A 15,649-nucleotide genomic window follows, 5' to 3' on the forward strand; every position below is an offset into this window, starting at 1 on the left:
AATCTGAACTTTGGAAAGAAAGTCAAAAAAGCATTGTTTTATAGATGTCCAGTTGATTTATGAGTACATGTCAAAGCTAGTGGGAGCATAAGTGTTATGCTAATAATCATCATGTTAGTGGGAGCATGATAATTATGATAAGTATTGCAAGTTAGCAATGTTAATTATAGAAAACAGAAGTTTCAATTCGTGAGGCTCCAGGGGTTGAAAAAGTTGTTTTGCTATAATTAAGGGAGAGGAAATTATACTTCATTTCAATTCTAAAAGCTTATATTGAGATTTTATTCCTATTTAGTCAAGAATATAAATGAATTTCATGTTGGAATGGCTCAACATAATGAAATTCTATATATGGGTTCATTATTTGTGTTCTAAAATTTGATTATGATTACGACATCCCTTTTCATAATCTGAATTATGAGAACTTGGCAAATAGAAATGGAAATATTATAGCAAAAGACTAGTTTAGTCTTTATGTAAGACATCATGAATCGTGTCCCATATGCTTCGGATATAGGATCGATTACATGTGCTATATTCGTCCTTTCTAAAATTTTCCAAATGCTTGGGGAATTAAGAAGGGAAAAGGTGTAGAATTGGATATGACTAAAAGGATTAAGTAATTGTCAAGGACAATCTAAGGTTTACCAAAGATTGGTTGCTTAGGGATAGTTGGAAGTATAGTGTTAACTTTGGAAGGACCATATTGACCTAATCTGAAAAGAACCAATTCTTGTTCAGAAGGGGTAGTCAAAATGGGAATATGGAGTTGTCTCCATAGGTGGAAGTTATATGTGTAAGATTAGGAAACTTAATGCAATAAGAATGTTCAAAGGCAATGACCTTTGAATATGAGACTTCGGTTCCATGGAGTTGATCTCCATTGGAATACTCTGTAATGTTGTTGACAAGTCTTTGTGACTTTGTGCGTAATCATTACAAGAGGACCAATGCATATAAGTTTAGAAACGAACAAATTTCGGTAAAAGGCATGAGTTTGGAATTCTTGCATTGCCGCAAGGACTTGGGATTGTGAAATGAGAATCATTGGAGTTATATTCAATCGATCTACTTCACAAGGTAAAGATCATAGAAAAACTTGGTATGCATACTTGGAGTATGGCATAACTAATGTTTAGACAAACATTGAGTGCATACTTGGTGTATGGCAAAGCTATTGTTTAGAAAAACATAGTGTACATGCTCGGAGCATGGGACAACTAGTGTTTTAATTCAAGAATAAAGTTGATAGCTGAAATAGTATGCAATGAATAATGTGTAATCATATGATGATAAATAAAAGGTGTTTTATTTATATTCATAAGTTCTGAGACCATATTGGATTTAATTATTCTTTTGTTTCATTTTGCATGTTTTGGCTTCCAGAATAACTAGGTCATTCTTCCTGAATGACTAAGTTATTCAAACCATCCACAGTTGGTCATATGTTGGAAGTAGATAGGAATCAAGACTGTCATGGGTTGGGCTTGTAAAAGTCTAAGATGTTGGACAAGGTGGTGCTACATCACCCATGAGTGCTCATAAGTTTTGAGTATTGGATTCAACCCACGCTCATTGGAATCACTTCATGGATTTTATCATAAGTGATCATGAGACGATAATATCTTATATTCTTCAAACCTAGAGATATGAGTTGTTATTTCTAGATTAATTATTGATCAATACTAATTAAATAATCTTACTAATATATTAGAACTTATAATATATTAATAAACCTTAAGTGTTATTTCTCTCATTTTAGTCTATCCAAATGCATGATGCCATGCAACCCAAATGGACCATGCCAAATAGGGTCAAGTACATACCAATTATAGTTATGCACTTAGACACTAATCCAACAGTCTCCCACTTGGATAAGTCTAAAACTATTATTGCGTATGACTTCAAGAACCAACTGGCAATCGTAGCTCTCAAAAGCCGTTGTTGAACTCTGACCATGTAGATGAACTCTGACCTTTGTCAATGACTTGTCCATTAGATAAGGGATCATATATTCCTCCATTATAGATATCATATGGACTGAGACATGGATTATAATCATTCTCTCTGTCCATTTATTGTTTCCTGATTCCCGATTTATGACGACTGACTAATTGAACAAATCAAATCAGTCCAGTCCTGGACGAGCACTTACATTTGTCATCACTAAATCATCGAGGGGTCAACAGATATTGCTTTTATCCTGAAGGTAAAAGGAATGGATAAACTTCGACTCATATGGCATGTTCTACTACTTTTGAATCATACACAACGGCACATTTTATAACATCAAGTTACCAATGCGTTTTTGCGCAATCAGTGTACAACCAACTCATAGTAATAACTCCTGTCTCTAGGTTCGAAGAATATAAGATATTATCATCTCATGATCACTCGTGATACAATCCATGAAGTGATTCAAATGAGCGCGGGTTGAATCCAATATTCAAAACTTATGAGCACTCATGAGTGTTGTAGAACCGCTTTCTCCAACATCTTAGACCTCTACAAGCCAACTCATGATAGTCTTGATTCATATCTACTTCCAACATATGACCGACTGTGGATGGTTTGAATAACATACTCCTTCTAGAAGAGTGACCTAGTTTATTCTGGAAGTCAAAACATGCAAAATGAAACACAAGAATAACTGAATCTAGTATGGTATCAAAAGCTATGAATATAAATAGAGCACTTTTTATTTATTACCTTATTGATTACTCATTATTCATTGTTTCAGTTTTATCAACTTTATACTTGAATTAAAAACACTAGTTGTCCCATGCTCTAAGTATGTACACTATGTTCTTGTAAACAATAGTCACGCCATACACCAAGTATGCATACTAAGTTTTTCTATGATCTTTACTTTGTGAACTAGATCGATTGAACAGAACTTCAATGATTCTCTTTGCACACTCCCAAATCCTTATCGAAAATGTAAGAATTCCAAATTCCTATCATTTACCGAAATCTGTTAGATTTTAAACTTATATGCATGATCCTCTTGTAATGATTATGCACAAAGTCACAAAGACTTTGTCAACAGACATTACAGAGTATTCTAATGGAGATTATCTCCATGGAAACATCCTTCTTGCATTAAGTTTTTCTAATCTTACACAAATTGAATAACTTCCACCTATGGAAACATTTCCATATTCCCATTCTAACTATCACTTCTGAATAAGAGTTACCTTTTCTCAGAATATGTTAATAGGGTCCTTCCAAAATTTTAACACTATACTTCCAACTGTCCTCGAGCAACCAATCTTTGGTAAACCTTAGATGGTCCTCGACAATTGCTTAATCAGTTTATTCATATCCAATTCTAGACTTTTCCCCCTTAATGCCCAGAGCATTTGGAGAATTTAGAAAGGATGAATATAATAGCACATGTAATCGATCCTATATCTGAAACATATGGGACACGATTCATGATGTCTCACATAAAGACATGATACTAGACCAGTCTTTTTGCTATAATATTTCTATGTCTATTTGCCAAGTTCTCATAATTCAGATTATGAAAAGGAATGTCGTAATCATAATCGAATTTTAGAACGCAAATAATGGACCCGTATATAGAATTTTCTTATGTTGAGCCACTCCAACATAAAATTCATATATATATATATATATATATATATATATATATATATCCTTGACTAAAGATGATTAAAACCTCAATCTAAGCTTTTAGAATTGAAAGGAAGTACAATTTCCTCTCCCTTAATTATAGCAAAACAACTTGTTCCCAATTGAAACTTTTGTTTTCTATAATTAACATTGCTAACTTGCAATACTTGTCATAATTATCATGCTCCCACTAACATGAAAATTATTAGCAGAACACTTATGCTCCCACTAGGTTTGACACGTATCCAGAAATTAGTTGGACTTCTAGAAATCAATACTTTATTGACTTTCTTACCAAAGTTTAGATTTTTGATACAAGATTACTTTGATAAGACTTTATCAAAATCATACACCTTATCTTAGATAGCTCACAGATGTGTCTAACAATTTTAGAACTATGAAAAGGGATGCCATAATCATAGTCTAAATTGTTCAGACCTTTACCATACCACTGTTGGGTTTTGAGCATTCTAACACTCCTAAGTGTACATGCAACCCTAAATACCTTGGATCTATGTTTTCTCTATTATATATGCAAATATGAATATCCAAGGTACTACCCTAACTAGCATACAAAAACATTGATACTTGGATAATAAACTAGATAGAAATACATACCTTGTTGATGTATCTTGACTCCATGTAGCTCGACAGCCTAGTGCCCTAAGTGTGACACCTCAAATGGTTCACACAACATCATATGCACTTGTAAGGCCTTAGAGAGAGAAATGATACTTCACGAAATCGGCTTGCCCTTTCCTTCACACACTTGTGTTTGATTTTTCCCAAGAATATGATCTTTATATAGTATCACAATTAGGGTAAACCCTAATTGTCATGGCTTTCCATTTCCTTATATCCATGGGTTCAAATACACCATGGAGCATCCTATGGTTTTTAGACCAACTTGATAATCCATGGAGTCTTTGCCCACTATACAAGTATTGATGATTTACACAATCAACCCATATATTTATTTAGTCTTCTTTTGATCACTTAATTAATTCTAGATTAATTCTTGATCAATACTAATTAAATAATCTTATTAATATATTAGAACTTATAATATATTAATAAACCTTAAGTGTTATTTCTCTCATTTTAGTCTATCCAAATGCATGATGCCATGCAACCCAAATGGACCATGCCAAGTTGGGTCAAGTACATACAAATTATAGTTATGGACTTAGACACTAATCCAACAGATGCAGCAGGCAAACATTTTGTATCTGGCATTGAATTCGATGTCATGCTCAAAGCTCAGGAGCTTCAACTTCAAGACAAGTTGGATGTCATGGGTAAAAACAATGAGCTCCGAGTAAAAGCTCAATCTGACACTTTTAATAGTGAAGACTATTAGAGAAGGCGTAAATATCAAGCTTGAGGAATTGAAGGTTGATGTGGCAAAAGATATTAAAGAGTTGAATACCAATTACTCTTCTCTACTATCGAAAGTAGATATTATTGCAAGGGCTATAACAAAAGTCGTAGAGTGGTATCAATCTCTTCTTCCCAAGTTTGATGACAAAGCAACTGGTGATATTACTAGTTTTGGGAAGCCTTATGCTATGCTTTGTGAATTAAAAGAGATGATTTCAAAGTTTGGGTCTTCATCTATTTTAACTCCTGAGATATTAACTCACAAGTTTTGTTCACTCGAAATTGTCATTTAAAAGGAGTTGGCCGCATTATCTCAACTGATAAATCTCTTACCAATGAATGCCCCACCTGTTGTCATAGGGGTGCAAGGGGGAGAAAGGAAAGTTGTTGGTAAAGGAGAAGGTGCTTTTTGGAAAAACTAATGAAGAAGAAAAGGTTGTTGGTAAAGTTTTTAAATCTCATATTCCCACACCAAAACCGATAATTTCGAAGGCTGATCTAGTGATAGCAACTATAACAACTACATGGTCGATTGCTATAGGCATTGTAATTGGGTCAACAGGTGAAGGGGGTTCATCTAAACCTAAGCAAACTACAACAAATCAAGATAAAGGAGAAAGTGTTGTTATAGAGCGATCAAAGGAAGAAAGAAAAGTTGAGATTGATGCAGAAATAGAGAAACAACACCAAATTCAAAGTATCTTGAGGCTTTGTCAAATTGATCCTCCTACTTTGAACAAAGGTGATCCAAGAAAGCTACACAGTTATGAGAATATCGAAGCAAGAGTAGCTTATAATGAAATGTATGAGTTCGAAAAGAAGCCAAGAAAGAGTTACGCCATTAAGAATTCTGATATGAATCAGCTTGATTTTCTAATTAATGAGATCATGTTTCTTACAGATCAGTATAAAATTGTTGATCAATTTAAGGATAAAGATGATTTTATTCACATGAAGCTGAGATTCCATGTTGTGCTGGGAAAGGAACAAGATGAAGTTTGGTCACTCGTGAAGCTTGTTGGAGTTTTGAGCATAACCAAGGATGTGATATTCGAAAATAAGCTACAAAATTTTCGATATCATGTTATGCGGGCAAAGGATGTTACTATCGACTTCTCAATTGGTGATTTCCCTTTGATGAATTTAAATGACCTTATTTAAGTTGAAAACATTATCAAAGACATGGATGCTTCAAAACTTCAAGGAAGAAGTAAAGAAGTGGTACATTTGGGGTTAGGTCATATCAAGCTTTTCATAGACAATTACTATGATTGTCTAGCATTGACAGATGTTGAGTTAACATTGTCAATGGGAAAAGAAATCATGGTTCCTCAGTTAGTGTTGAAGAGTCAAGCTGATTTAAAAAATTATGTAGGTGGGGAGATATGTCTGAAGCCGTTGGGGATCGTTTTTGTTAGAAAAAGCAAGAACGGAAAACAAGCGAAGTTCTTATTCCAATCATGTGATGTCGAAAGATATACAACTGCTCAATATACAAACTTAATTGTGCGTATGAATAGTTGTAAGAAAAATAATGATGGGGATAAAGCTGAATTGAAGAAAGTCATGAACTGGTATGCAAAGATAAGAAGAACATTCTATATGACTGCTCAAGTTTTGATAACCTGCTTACAAAGGGGGAGATTGTAAGAGTCGAAGTATGTTGTAAGGTGTAACACCGTGAATTTCAAAATAATTTTTCACAAACTATAAAAAGATTTCTCGTTTAATTTTCATAAAAACATTAAGTTTAAATCCCAATTCACATCATACAAAATCCCAAGATCATATATATATCAAAAATCCCATGCGTGTGTACAGATCAAGCCGGCGCCTTCCCATGGTCATCGCTAGTACCTGAAACAACAACACTAACACTGTAAGCACAAAGCTTAGTGAGTTCCCCAAAATACCACACACATAACACATATTAGCCACTCGAGGCTATAACTCTATGGGTCCGTGCACCCAAACTCTGTGAACCCTCAGGTTCTAACTCTGTGAACCTTCCGGTTCCAACTCTAAAACATGCACAGCATAAATCACATAGAAATCATGCAGTACAACACATCACATACATATAGCATACAGATACTTTGATCACATAACTCTGGTTACCTACTCAAGGCAAAGTATAGTGAGAAGACTCACCTCGTGTATCTCGATAACTCGCGAACCCTGGAAATCACTCGTGCTCGATCCTTCGAGCTATAATCCCTATAACATCATACATCTCTAATTAACACTTTTACCACTAAGGTTGACTACCCCTATCAAGTCAACTTTGGTCAACTCTGGTCAACGGTCAACGGTCAACGGTCAACTTTGACCGGACTCGGCGAGTGCACTAGGGCGACTCGGCGAGTCTATACGTATTCACCAACTCTCTAGGATTCTCTTTTGACACGTCGAGTACTCCCCTGACTCGACGGGTTCCACCTGGCATGAATCGCGGGGCCACCACGACTCAACTCGCCGAGTCTCAAGAACAACTCGGCGAGTCCCAGCTCGACTCAGTCCAACTGTCAACCCTCTCTAACTCTCCCTGACTCACTGAGTCGACCCTTAACTCGGCAAGACCACTCGCTGAGTGGTTAAGGACAATCTTCATGCTACTCGCCGAGTCTGTTCTTCAGACTCGGTGATTCCATGCCATGCATCAACTCAAACTAGCTTCTGAGGTCAGATCCGTACCATCCACTCTTAGATCTGGCCCTCCTAAGCTTATTCATCACATAAAATTCATATCTTGGTTACCATACAACACCTACAAGGCTCTTTTTGGAGAAATGACCTCTAGAATGGCAACCCTAGCCTCCAACCCAAAAAGGGAGGACATAAAGCATGACATTAGGGACTTTCTGGACCTACTAAGGTCCAGATCTAAGCACCATATCCCCATGGGACCTCTTACACTTCCAATACAAAGCAAATAAGGCATGAAGAAACCCTAGATTTGACCATATCAACAAAAATACGGAAATAAGCTATGAATGATACCTCAAGAAGCCTCCTCTGATGAAATGAAAGAAGATCCAAGGTCCCCAACTCTTCTAGCTTGACTTTCCTCTTCCTTTCTTGCAAAAACACACAAATTTGGTGAACAATAGCCTCTTTTCTCACTCACATGAATCCCTCAGCTGCTTTGGTGCTCTCAAGATCCAGGTAGCCGCAATGAAGGGCCATAAGGTCCTTTAAATAGGGCTTAGGACCGGGAAATTAGGGTTTCATTAAACAACGAGGACTCGCCGAGTCCAGGCGCGAACCCGCGTCCAAAACCGCGATCCTACTCGGCGAGTCTGAGCTCCAACTCGCCGAGTCCCCTCACAAAACATCAAAAACATAAGCATAAAAAGATACCTGGAAATCCGGGCTGTTACATAAGGTGTCAAAGGTTATGTTGTATTCGTTAAGTGACGTAATGTTATTACAAAGGCAATTTGATTTCGAAACTGTAATTTTTAGCTCTTTGTATTTTTTGTGTGCTTTCTATTCTCTTAAAAATAGGGATAGATACAATAGTTAGATAGAACTTTTGCTACACTTCTGTCTAAAACTCTTTGTATCGTGAAAGGATAATACGAGCTGAAACAAGATTATAATTACTCTCGGTGTTCTTAATTCATTTCAACTCTGATCTTGTTTTATTACTAGATTAAATAGCTATTACAGATAGTTTACTAGTTTCATCGTTACAGAAATGCCCCCTTAACTTCTGTGTTTGGTTAAAAGCGATGATAAATGATAAATTGATTCATATTAGCAAAACATGTTTTTTTTGACATTTTTATTATGAAAAATTGTATTTAAAAGTGGTTAAAGAATTGGAAAAAAAAATTGTTGTTAAAACCACCTTTAAATCTACATTGCCATAACAACCTCCAATTTAAACTTATCATCTTTAATTTATTGCTAATAAATTTAATTTTTAAAATACATGTGTTTTATTTTTATAAGATAAAATATGTTTTTGTATTTTATATATATATATATATATATATATATATATATATATATATATATATATATATATATATATATATATATATATAGTTCAGGTTCATTTGAGACCATTCTAATTTTGTGAGACCGTGAGACCAAATCAAAAAATAATTTTAAATTGCAAAATAAATGCAAAAATGCAAAAATTATTTTTTTAAATACTATTTTCGGAACTTGAATTAACTAAAAAAACAAAAAATAAATAAAAAAAATAAAAAAAGTTCCATTTTTTTTTTGAAAAATACGTGAAGTATTCTAATACAATATTACACTGTACATATTCTAAAAATTAATTTTAAAATGCAAAATAAATATAAACATCTAAAAATTCTTTTTTTAAATATTATTTTCGGAACTTGAATTAACTAAAAAAAATCTTGATTTTTTTGAAAAATACGTGAAATATTCTAATAGAATATTACACTGTACATATACATACTATAAAAAATAATTTTAAAATGCAAAATAAATGAAAAAATCCAAAAATTCTTTTTTTAAATATTATTTTTGGAACTTTAATTAACTAAAAAAAGTAAAAAAATAAAATAAAAAAATGCGTCTCACGGTCTAACAATATATATATATATATATATATATATATATATATATATATATATATATATATATATATATATATATATATATATATATATATATATATATATATATATATATATAGGGGTGAGTTTAAATAGAAAACCATAAATAACCAAGGAACCAATCGTGAGCATTGAAAATCATAACTATCAATGGCCAAGAAAATAAATGTACAGTTTTATATTGGACGCACACACACCAGATTATACCAAAAAATCCACCTTTTACAAAAAAACTCACCACTTTTTTTTCGGTTAAAATTTTTTTAAGCCATGTTTTTTTTATCAAAAAAAAAAATCGAATATACCGTTGTTCACGATTTTTCGTCCTCTTTCCATAGATATCAATGATGATATATAAAAAACGAACTTTTTTTTTTTTCGAAAAAACTCACTTCATTTTTCTTTAATTAAAAAAGTTAAAGTCTATTTTTTATAGAAAAAAATTAATAAATATATCAAAATTCATATTTTTGTACTTTTTAAACATAGATTCATATTCATATTTAAAAAAAAAAAAAAAACGATATTTCAGTTTAGATTTACATTGTGAACTTGTTAAGATTCATATTGTAAACCTGTTCAGATTAATATTGTGAACCTCCTTAGATTCACAGTGTATATAATAGTAAATCAGATTCACAATGTGAATCTGAACTGATCGCAGCTTTTTCACAGTGTGAACTTGATCTGATCGGAGCTTTTGTCGTTGATCGCTTTAAATTCCAACGTTTTGGATTGGTTCCTTGGTTCCGACGTTTTGGATTGTTGCCCTAGTTATTTGTTTTCCAAAGAACTCATTCCTCTATATATATATATATATATATATATATATATATATATATATATATATATATATATATATATATATATATATATATATATATATATATATATATATATATATATATATATATATATATATATATATATATATATATATATATATATGATGACCCTATAGGAAATTGCAAATGGAACCCCGGGGTGTTACTAATTTGTCAACGCTTTATTTAATTCAATTGCGCCTGAATTACCTGTTAGTTGGACGTTGACTTAAAAATAATATAACCTTCAAAATAGGAGCGTGGATGCGTCTACATCCCTCTAGTCTCTATTCTCTACGATGGTTTGTGGTCCGGATCCAACTCTGTTGATTTGCTACTTTAAAACGGTTTTGAAAAAAATATTAGTTTGGGCAAAAAAAATTTATTATTTTTTTTAAATATTTGGTCACCTTTGGTAAACTAGGTCTTAAGTTACTTTATTAATAAATTATCTCAAACTTGCTTATAAACTACTATATCATAAAAATAATTTATGATAGGTTATTTTATATTTTTATAAAATTATAAATTATAAGTAGCTTGACTACAAAACAACTTATTTAGGGTAAATCGAAGTCTGATATATAAACCCGATCCTAACATTTCTAAGGCGTTCTGTAAAATTCAAATTGAAGCAATACAATTGTTTTTCTTGTAATGTTATTAAGCAAATTCTGTATTTTTTAAATTTAAAACATAAAATTGATAATAAATATCTCGTAGATTCCTTACAAAACATCATATAATGGTTTTACTATAATAAGTAATTAATACATTCAAAATACTAAATGCAACGTTCCAATAAAGATAATAAAATAATAAAAAAAAAAGCAATGCGTTATGTTTTTTTGTACAATGATCTTATAGAGTTTCCATAAACAAGTTTATCTATTATACTCGCATAATTTATGATTTTAAGAAACTTAGGTTGTAAAATCAAAACTGAAACATTTACTCTCTATTGAGATACAGTAGATCACAAATAAGATATTAAAAATTGTAGATTTAAAAAGTTTTTTTTTTTTTTTTTTTTTTTTTTTTTTTTTTTTTTTGCAGATACAAGTATAAAGAAAAAAAAATGTTTTATATGTTAAACAAGAAACAGTATATAGTTTTTTTTTTAAAGAAATTTAATATAATGTCAGCTCTATTATATTTTTTTTTGTAATTTTTTTTTCTAACAGTTCAAGTTTTTTAAATAAATCATGTGATTAATAAACTTTTGTTATTAAATAGGTAATTTTTGGAAACAAAAATATTCCAACAATTAGATATTGAATTACTTTTCTAAAAACAAAATGTAGAACTCTTTTTTATAGCGATATTAACACTCTTTTTATGGTTTGTATTTATTTCGTAGTTGGTCCTTAATCGATTTATAATATACAATATTCTCTTAGCAACCCTTCATCTCTACTACGAACTTGCATCGACCTTCGCATCATGTTCATACCTGGTAACCTTTTTTCTTTCTTTAATATCGATTGCAGTAAACAACAACAAACATGATTTATGGTATCCTCCAATGTAGAGTCAATCCATGTAAACCTCATATTGTGTGTATATATATATATATATATATATATATATATATATATATATACACACACATATATTGGCTCTACTAACATCTTGAATGCCCAAGATCCTGCACAAATCACCATGTCAGGTATGCCATCGTATCTTTTGTATTTCTCCATGCAGGGTTAGAATGATAATATTAAAATTAAGACTAAGTTAATCATACATGTGGTTTACGTGAATATATGTTGACTCTCCCAAAAAGACCTGGTTGAGTAGGAATAGAGAAAGTTTATGAATTTTTAGCACTATTAGTTATATATTCATTTATAAAAGACAAGCTTGTCTATCCTCACACAGAAAGACACTCACTCACTTACTCTTTCTAGCTCTCCACAACCCTCCATACAATCAACTTATACTTTTCATTTTCTTGTTTATTACTAACAAAAGTTGAAGAGGCAAAGTGAACTTAGTTACCTCCTAATTTTATTGTCGGAGAACCTAAAGGATTGAGGGGTTTGCTCGTATATCCTGCATTCTTGCATTTACATTCACATTAGGTCACTATTTGCATCACTTATACGCCTTATTAATACATTTTTATACATGCATACATCTTTATTACATTATACTTATACAAAAATATTGTATATAATTTTAACTTTTTGAACACATCAAGGCATTTTGGCATATTTGTATATTTACAACATTACGATTATTTTTGTCCCGTCTTTAAAACATATTTTTTCTACATATTAGATTTATTAATGATTGAGAATGTTCTTTTTACTTAAACCTTTCTGATAAGCACTAGCATTTTAATTTTACTCACAAGATCTTGACCACATTCAAGATCTTTAACATCTTTCAACATCTTCATCAACTTAGAAATATTTTTCTTAAAACTTCTATATAAAACATCACACAACACTTAATAAATTGGTTAGATTTTTGACCAAAACAATTGGCGCTATCAATGGGAAAATTGGTGTTATTATTTAGAAAAATATTATTCTTATGATTGTTCAAAAGCTTTCTTCGACTTTCCATTACGTCAATGTTTACAAAAATATGCCGTCCTTACCAAAATCCACATCTATCACTACTTCATCTATCTCTTTTAGTTAAAACCTCCCTCTTCCACCTCCTATTAACCCTTTAAAGAAAGATCATGATACTATGAGAAAGACTACGAGTAAATATTTAACTACTCCAACCTTGACTCAAGGAAGTGGGATGCACAGAGAGCACCTATTTTGATATCCAACACCAAGATCATCTCAATGATGCCCAAGATGGAGCATTATATGCATGAACAAAGGGAAACCAACACAATGTTGTTCGAATAAATAAAGAAAATAAGCTCAGATACAAAAGGAAATATACATACTCTATCTTCATCTTTGTATCATAGGAACTTGAAATTTGAAATGAGAGATCTTCAAAACCTTATATATGAGACATCATCCCAATGAAGACCCTGATTATGATAGATGGTGCTACTCCTAGCACAAGATTTACTGCTTCCTAAGATCTTGGAGGAATCTTCAATATTCCTCCATATGGATAATATATTGGAATGAGTTCAATCATGGTGAAAGAACTTGGACAGTTGAGAGATATGATTTTAAGTGTTTCGGTTACAGTTCAAGCTAGTCAAGAAGCTTCTCCCTTTAGTCACAAGGTATGAAGATCAACTTCTCCAACATGTGACATTGATGTTCTTAAGTGGTTACAAACTAATAACATGAAGATATATAATGGAACCATTTACCCTTAAGAACATGTTGCACAATATAGGAAACTTATGGAGGTTGTCCAAATTCCTTAACTATTGGTTTTTTTTATTGAAAATCGTTTTCACAATAACGGTTAAAACGACAATGTAACCTTTGGAATTGTGAATAAACTTAAAACATTTGATTCCTACTAAGGATCATTTTGCAAAGCATGGAAATATTAAAACAACCATAAGTTGAAAAGAGCTACAACCTTTGAGCACTTTGATCCTTTTAGGAGGTTAGAAGTTTATGAAGAATATAGGTGTAGAACTCCATCTTACTTAGAAACACCAACAATTCTTCAACTTGATTTGGATGCTAGTCCTTCTTATATATATATATATATATATATATATATATATATATATATATATATATATATATATATATATATATATATATATATAAGTTGTTCTTAAGCCTTAAATACATATACCAAATAAATATTAAGGAGAAGCAATTGAATCACCCAAAACAAGAAAACAAATTGGTAGAGATGGAGAGTAAAATATACTTTAAACCCACTTATTTATAAGTGATAGTTTCAGTTTTATTACTTCTTTTCATAGTTTATTTTTAGTTAAAACCATCTCATTTTAGTCAATCTTCATGCATATTTTCTCTTTTTGTCAGTTTTCTCCTTTACCGGGTGCTTTCTAGTCTTTTGAGCTTAATTACAGGATTTACCGAAGACTATTTGTTATTGGAGGCTTAGAAGGGTGCGGGACTCATGGAGGCATGTGATTTGCTTGTGGACTTGAAGTGGTGCGATTGGGCTAGGTTCTTGCGTAAAAGAAGAAATCAATTTGGATCTAATTTACGGGTAAGGATGACGATGAGGCGGCGCGGAATCGAGCTACAAGAAAATTTAAGGAGTATTGGGTCAATCATTAGAAGGCTTTGGAATGGCAAATGGGTCTTAAAGAGTTATGATTATGGGCTGAATTTGAAGAAATGAAGAATGAGCTTAAATGCATATTAAATGTCCCAAGTTTCACATTCAACGTGACCCACGTGGTCCGTGTGGGTCCATACGCGGTCCGCGTGAATTGTGTTGAGTTGTTTCCGGGTTTTGACTTGTTGACTCTATTTGTGGAAGTTTGGTGGGTAGCTTTTGGTCTCTTTTTGAATCTGGAAATTGGCTCTCCTTAGCTGGTGATTGGAGGCTCATTTGAGAAAGAGGACTTGAAGAACATACTCCATATTCTCTCTAAGAAGCTTTGGAAGATTTGAAGAATATTTGGAATATTAGTGTAATTTCCTTTCATCTTGCATCCAAGACAATGTTTGGTATCACTAAACTCTATTGTTTTTCTTTTACCTTGGCCTTGCTTGGCTAAACTTTCATTTGGCTGATTAGGGTTTGACCCATGGATGATTATTTGCTTTGAAGACTTATTATTACATTGTGTTTGAAGTTTATGGGAATGTTTTCTAGTTAAACATCTTGTTGTGTTTATTTATCTTTGATCATGAGCTTGGATGAATGAATACTTGTTTTTGTTGACTAATTTATTGGTTAAGTAATGGATCTTCAAATTAGTAAGCAAAAAATGGTTTATATGTTTGTTTTCATTTCATTTAGACCATGGAAATATTTCCTCCATAATGATAATGTAAGCGTTTGATTATCTTTTGGACTTGGTAATTCTTACAACTTAAAGCTAATTGATTTTGACAAGATTTTATGCTTCATTGATTTTGTGACTTCAATTAAGGAAATGTGTTAAGAGCTCCTCTAACCATTTTTATTTCTAAGAAGAGTTGAGGCAATTTGTGCTTATGAATTGCTATAGCCAACGTAAACCAATTCACAAGTGTTATTCCATTAAGTCTAATGATAAGTCAATTATATCATCCATGAGGTGTACCCCAAAATCAACCAATTCCACTTCTTTGA

This window comes from Lactuca sativa, chromosome 2 (assembly GCF_002870075.4).
Source record: "Lactuca sativa cultivar Salinas chromosome 2, Lsat_Salinas_v11, whole genome shotgun sequence".
In the NCBI taxonomy this organism is placed as follows: domain Eukaryota; kingdom Viridiplantae; phylum Streptophyta; class Magnoliopsida; order Asterales; family Asteraceae; genus Lactuca; species Lactuca sativa.